We start from the raw sequence: 7,610 nt of genomic DNA, 5'->3' as shown, positions 1-7,610 counted from the left end.
TAAAAATGTTCAACTTTTATATCTAAGGATTGAAAATTTAAAACAAGATTTCACGTAAATATTTAATTCTGTTACCAAAAATTCTAAGAAATACATAAGCACAGTTTATTTTTATAGTCATTTTAAGTTCGAATTTGGACGAAATTACATATTAAAAAACCTGGAATAACTATTTTAGTTATTTTGTTGTGATTGTATAATATTACTTGTGGGTACTTGAAACTTCTAAAGTATACTATTATATATCTATGATAGTACCACGGTTTGTTGTTGATGTATAACGCGTTACCTAATAGATATTATGATATGATTAATTTGAAAATTATTAATAATACTATAGATAAGTATACCTAAATATGTATGTCTAATACCTAGACTGACAAACCGTCTACGCTCAGAATCGTTTTTCTTATACAGTGATATTATATCATTGAATTCAAATTTAATACTATCCATTATACAGTGACCCACTTGTAACCTACTGTACAGCAGAGCGACATACACTTACCCACCTTTTTTTTTTTGATAAAGGTAGATTATCCTTTAAGGAATCTTGTATTACATTTTAAAATCTTAGTTCTAAATAGAAAAATGTTTACGAATTATAAACTCAACTAAATTAGGTAGTTTTCGTGATATTTCCATATTTTGTCAATTTTTGAACTTTAAATACTAATAAAAAAAAAACTGTGACTAAGCATTTTTAAAATCTTTCAAATGTCATTGTAACAATATACTAGGAGCTTTGTATTAAATTTTCAAGTATTTTTACTCAACAAATAAAGTTTTATTGACATTCATAGAAAAAAAACCGAATAATATTGGAAACTGAAAACGATCCTAAACAGTTCAAAACAAATCAAAATATTTTGAAAATTTTATCATGTATAGAAAATGGAAATATAAACAACCAGTAAAAATTTCATGGATCTACGGTAATTTGTTTTAAAGTTACACCAAAAACCAAAATCAATTTTCTCGAAAACAGGTTTTGCGTAAAAATTCCCGTTTTTCCTTAATTTTTCTTTTGTTTTTCAGGGCTCTTTTGAAAATTATTGGAAATTTCAAATTTTGACCTCCTGAATGCACCAACTAGATTCACTTTCCCATCAGAAAAGATACTGTTGAAGAAAATCGAAGCACTTTTACTGTCCTAAAAGATGACAGACACAAAAAAAAATTAAAAATTAAAAATTAAAAATAAAATTAAAAAAAACACACATCATTGTAAAATCAATACATTCATCGTTCCACTCAGAATCTAAAATTATGTTTAAGTATTCATACACTCAAATTGGTTAAACACATTAGAAAATCTAGATATTTAGATGCTGAAATATACTGAATTGTGCCACTGTTCATTTGATTATAAATGTATAAACATGCATCACAATATTAATAAGGAGAATATAATTTAATAACAAAAATGAAGTCACATTTTAAATCTTAGGAGCAATGACTTTTAGAGAAATTAAACATTGCTTTTTAAATTTACCATACATAACAATAAACTTTTTTCTTAAACTGTTTGAAGAAAAATGATCATATGAAATAACAGTTTTATTATTTAGCAACTTTTTTGGCCAGAACACAAGAGATTTATAGTAGGTACTTTAGAATTGCAGGTAATGAATGAAAAACATTTTTCACTGTGGGAAAAATACAATAATGGGTATATACCTACTATTAAGTTTTGCGTTAGTAAATTGTTATACTAACTTAACTAAATATGACATTGAAGACATATTTTACAAATTGATAAGCAATTAAACTATACTTACATATTATTTTCAAATTTTAAATAATGACGGTAAAGAATAAAAACATGCCTAATTTTACTATGATCCAAACAAGAGATAATATGTAAAAGTGTAAATAAAAAAAATTACCGAAATCACGTTTTCTGATGTCAGTTGAAAACAAAAGCACACGTTTCCAGACGACCGCAACCAGTTGACGAAAATTCGAATGCACTAACTATAATGACTCAAAAATATCAACTCGATCGAAATAATGAAATAATTAGATAATATTATGTATTTCAATTTAATTTGACTTAAGTTTATAAGTTATAAGTTATAAGCCAATAAGTTTTTACTTGTAAAATATTGTCGTACAAAAATGTATTGTAATGTAAAAAGTGACAAGCGTTATCAATCAACTGGTCATCGTTTACGGCCGTGGCTGACCGTGTCGCGATAATATAATATTCTCTTCTCGTTCCATTGATAAACGGTTGGTCACCGCCATAGATATATACAACAAACTAGATAGCCGTCTCCTTCTTGTCATGGATGTCGGCCGCCATTTACAAAGCAAAGACGGGTATCTAGTTGTTGTATATATCTATGGTCACCGCACGCTCCCGAACATGTTTACACTTCACACACACACATACACACACACACACACGCACACACACACACACACACACACACACACACACACACTCGCGACTCGCCGATGTTTTCTCATTCGCTATAAAAAAAATGATTGTGATTTCTTTACTACGACCATTGTTAATAATACAATAAATAGCTTTTAAAACAATATTACTTTTTGTTGTCCGTTCACACTCATCAATAATATCTGTGTAGACAATATAATAACCTATTGTCGGAGGTACTCACTTCTGTAGATAACCGCGATACCTCCACACGGCTAACCATTATTATTTAGTATAATACTAGTGAGCATTAAACAATTTTAAGGTCATAAAAATTATAATAATATTATCTTATATCATTGATGACGTTATATTTTCACAGTACAAAACACTATATTATTATTACAATTATCTACAATTCTAAATATTGCTCGGTCCTCGGATCGAAGAAATGCAATTATTTGGACATCGTAAATGACAATAATCTGTAATTGGTTATGATATACGGATATACGTTTAGTACAACTGACTATAGTAATATAATATTATACTTAGTATTAAATAAAGAGGAAAGATTTGTTTGTTTTGCAACGATTTTATAGGTAACTCAAAAACTATTGGACCTACTTCAAAAATGCCTTCGCCAATAGAAAGCTACGTTCTTCGTGAATGTCATAGGCGTACATTTAGTCCGATAAAGTCGACGAATAATTAGCTATTGTTAATAATTAAAATAAATTAGTGTATGTATATTATGTTATATATGACTGTGTGTGTGTTTGAGGTACATTCCAATGAATAACGTATGCTTTAGCGAGATGTTTATTTGAATGCGATTATATACATTTAGGCTATAAAATATATTATCATGTTTGACTGTATGTGTGCTGTTGTATGTATATGTAATATATGTAATAATGCGTGTGCGTAGTGCGTTTAGTATGACGTATGAGTGTTGGTGCGTGCGTCTTTAGGTAGAGGTGCTCGCGGGGTAGAGGCAGCTAGCTCGACAAGGGTATGTGTGCCCGCGGGGTAGACGCAGCTGCCACTAAGATAGGGGATGTACGCGGGGTAGCGGTGGCGGCAGCTGGTCGTAAGGGTAAATATTATTTGTCTCGCAGGTATTGGATGATGCAGCCGGATGATGTGTTGCCTAACCTTTTTACCACACTGCCGACGTATCACTGAATAACCACGAACAAAGACCGAAGTATTGTTCTCATAACCTATAAAACCTATACAAATTGTCGACTATGTTTCGACCGCGGCCCTGGAGACGGTTGTCGACAGTTGTCGACCGTGGCACTAACCGTGTATTGAAAGATTAAATATATATACCTAACCTTTTATATTGTACTATTGAAATGGTATTTGACATTTTTATATTGACAAAAAAACATACGAGATTGTTTGAAACATTTTCAAAAAGCCTACTGACCTAATACTAATTTATAATAATATTACGCACAATGGATCGAGATAGGTACTTACGCGTTGACGTGTAAAACCTTAGCCTGCCCCTGAGTTCCCGACTGGGTGGTTAGGCGGTCAATAAAAGACGGTCGCTTGAATGGCAAAATTGAATGTAGGTACACCGGATATTACAAATGTACGATATTACAAATGTACAAATATTACAAACGAGTAATAGGTATTGTTATTACAAAGAAACACTGAGTTACACGAAATAATATATATTGTTTTACTAATATGAGTAACCACTGTCGCGGAATAGTCGTGCTCGTAGAACGTCACCGAGGGAATTGACGGTTATGTTCTGTAGTTCGTACGCACTACAGCCTGCTCGTTTCCCCGTCGCCCCACCACTCCAGTAAACTGGTTAGGTGGGAAAGACGATCTAGTGCCAGTGTGCCACACGGTCGGAGGTCGTTAGAAACAAGGGTGTTTTTTTTGTTCAATTACACAGACTATAGATGAAATTCCCATAGGAGATTCACATGTTTCATCTGAACACGAAATAATAATATAATAATGTACCTACCCAATACCACTGTCTCTTTCTGACGTCTCTCTCTTTACAGGGGACCTGCAGCTAAGCGACGACCGAATTGCTTACAACTCTGCGGGTACCTATAAACCATAATAAATAGGTAGCTGTTTGAACGGGAGATAGTATTTTGAGTCAATTTAATTACTTGCAACTTGCGCCACCAATAGGTATACATTTAAGCACGTATGTAATTTGCGCCAAAATATAAAATGTATTTTGCACCACTTCTAAAAATTCGTTTTGGTAATTTGCGAAAACGATATGGAATATGTAATCTGCACCACACTTTCAACTTTAATTGTTGGCATTTACCAGCAGGTAAATTTACTCATATCGCATAGGAAATACGATATATTACCAACGCATGCCGAATATAATATTGTTGTGTTCTACTAATAATGAGTAGAAACGATATCGTTCACGTCTAATCTAATAAAAATTATCAATTGTAAAAATATCGAACAATGTTGAACAGCAGCATCATGCTATTATTTACAGTTATAGTCCGATATCAATCGCAAAAATATTAATAATATATTTGTTTAATATAGTATATACATAGAGACACAGAGTACGTATATACTTATAATTATAATATTACTGATTTTCTTTTAATATTACCTTGATTACCTATTTAGTTATTTTAAAATGGCGCAGATTACTTAATATCCTTTTATCGAGTTTTGTGTGGCGCAAACTACCTACAACCTTAAAAAGTGGCGCAAATTACATACACCAGTTTGAACTTCAGATGTTGCACAAAGAACAGATAAAACGACCCAGTCATGCGCACACACACACACACACTCACACGAAAAAATCGTTTATCGGCGTTAAAACGTATTTCAGTGGTTCGTAATATGTTATTTATAAGACTATAGGTAGGAATGAAACGAATTCGAATAATATCTCTAATGTATACTCAACATATAAAATATTATAGAACGTCGCGCGTCGTAGGTACCTATACTATCAATCAATCATATCAATCATTGATCAATCAATCAACATTTATCCTTGTTAACGAAATTTGGGATCGATAAATTGTCTAATTATGGAATTCTAACATAATATTTCATGATATCAAATGAGTAGGTACCTATATATTCTCCTTAAATTAAAAAATAAGAAAAGTTTGGCAAACGAAAGGCAATCCAGATAAAATATTGGTGTTGGTCGAAGATTTTAAATACTGAGCGATGAATGTATTGATTTTTACAATGATGACGTGTGTTTTTTTTTTAAATTTTTTATTGAAAATACTTTTAATGTGAAATGTAATTTTTATCGATGATTATTATTGCACTATCCGATACCGCAAATATTATGAATTATGCATTTTTTCTCCATTATAAATAACTTTTAAATATTTTTGAAAAAAGTGTATCGACATACAATAATCTAATTCATAATATTATTATTTCTGAGTTCTGATATCATTATTACGTGACTTGTCACGACGTCACGTCTTGTAACATAGTAGAAACGTTGTATGACGTTATGACGATGACGTTTGTTTAGTTTCGGGAAAATTCTGAACAAAATGTAACAGGAACGTATGCTGTGATCGTGACGTGACCGCTGAACGATGCCGCCGCGCCGTCGCGAAAAACGGTACAGACGCTGCCCCGCCAAGAGGGTGCGACCCAGGTGGTGCCGGACTCTGCGTTTGTAGTAAGCAACAACGCCGACACGGTAATTGCACACCACAGTATATTTCAGCGGATTTCCCGACCTGTTTAAAAGGACGCGTCCTTAAATTATGCACTGAAAACGCAAAATATGCACTTAAAATGCAAAAAAAAAAGGAATATAAAATGCCAAAAATTATAGTATAAAATTCATTTAAAATGGTTTTCAATTTAATTTTTACATTTACATTAATATTAGGTACAGGATATTAAACATTAGTACAAAAAAGTGTTTATTTATTAAAAAAAAAAATAAAAATGTTGATTGAATTTGAATTTACATTTGCATTAAGTCATTGCTATTGACCTGAAACCTAAAAAAGCAATATATGACCTAAAAATGCGAAAAAATCACCTAAAAAATGTAAAACGTCAAAAAATGCAAAAATATGCAAAATAAAAGTTTCATAGATGGGTTTGTAGTTACATAATTCAAATTAAATATTTACAAAGCTATGTCTTACAATCACCAAAAAAAAATGCACTTTTCTATAAATTCTCAGCCCTAATTATTATATATCTGTTTCCAATATTTTGTACGACTATTGAATAATAAAAAATTGAATAAATAAAAGCTAAATTGGCTTCGACACTGCGTTCACCCGTAACTATTATTGAGCCGTTCTTATAGATAAATCATCATCGGGACAATCATGTTTCTATATTTGTTTTAATCGTTTTATAATATGGTCGCAGTAATAAATGGCCGCGTTAAACCATGTCCCCCAATGCGTAATTACTGGTTCGGACAGGCTATTCTGACATTCGTGTATACATAGTGGTATAAATATATTTATTTTTATTTTCCAACGAATTATAATAGCTGTCCGTATAATTGTTTGGTAAAAGTCAAGGTGTGGTTAAGTGTTTGGTTACCCCACGACGATTACCGACTATATTATACTATATTATACTATATTATACTATTATACTATATAACAGAGATACGGATTTACACAAATGCCGCGGCCGCCCTTAGGCAAATTTTATTTTGCAGCCTCATTATAAACTTATCAATCAGCATAAGTATTTTTAGGTACTTATTTAACATAACTCCTACAAAAAATAAATGAGAGTGATACTAAACAATAAATATTGGTTATGTTTACAAACTGTTTATTATCATTTTTTCGAATAAATTTGCCCTACCATTCAAATATAATTATGGTGCACATATAATATTAGGTTTGGAGGTTCTTTAAACAAACTAATGTGTTTAATCAAATGTAAGTTATATTATTATAAAAACAACAGAAAATAATCACACTTAAAAATTCGTGCTTATTGTTGATTATACAACATAATGTTATAGTAAAAATTAATTAATCAAGAATTTGGAATTCCAAATAAGAGCCAATGCATACGAATATTCATAAAAATCAAATTAAATTTTACAAGCCTGTAGCACTAAATTATCGTTATAATATTATTATAGTGTTTACTCACCAGTAATTTAAGTAAGAACTGAATAAAGTCTATACGACGGTCCACCTTGAATGATAACCGTGTTGAAAACTTGAAA

The 7,610-nt window shown here is 31.2% G+C and overlaps 1 protein-coding gene across 1 annotated transcript in view; it reads right to left on the bottom strand.

The window, feature by feature from the left end:
• Positions 1-4,137, bottom strand: part of LOC100574807 (sentrin-specific protease 7-like) — an 11,835-nt gene extending 7,698 nt beyond the window's left edge. Inside the window, exon 1 of the mRNA XM_029485497.1 lies at positions 3,878-4,137. The gene's annotated coding sequence lies outside the window, so the exon portion shown is untranslated. The remainder of the gene's footprint in view (positions 1-3,877) is intronic.
• Positions 4,138-7,610: the final 3,473 nt, after the last annotated feature.

The sequence above is a fragment of the Acyrthosiphon pisum genome, chromosome X (genome assembly GCF_005508785.2).
Source record: "Acyrthosiphon pisum isolate AL4f chromosome X, pea_aphid_22Mar2018_4r6ur, whole genome shotgun sequence".
Taxonomy (NCBI): Eukaryota; Metazoa; Arthropoda; class Insecta; order Hemiptera; family Aphididae; genus Acyrthosiphon; species Acyrthosiphon pisum.
The sequence above is the reverse complement of the archived record's forward strand: the minus strand, read 5'-3'. Positions and strand labels throughout refer to the sequence as shown.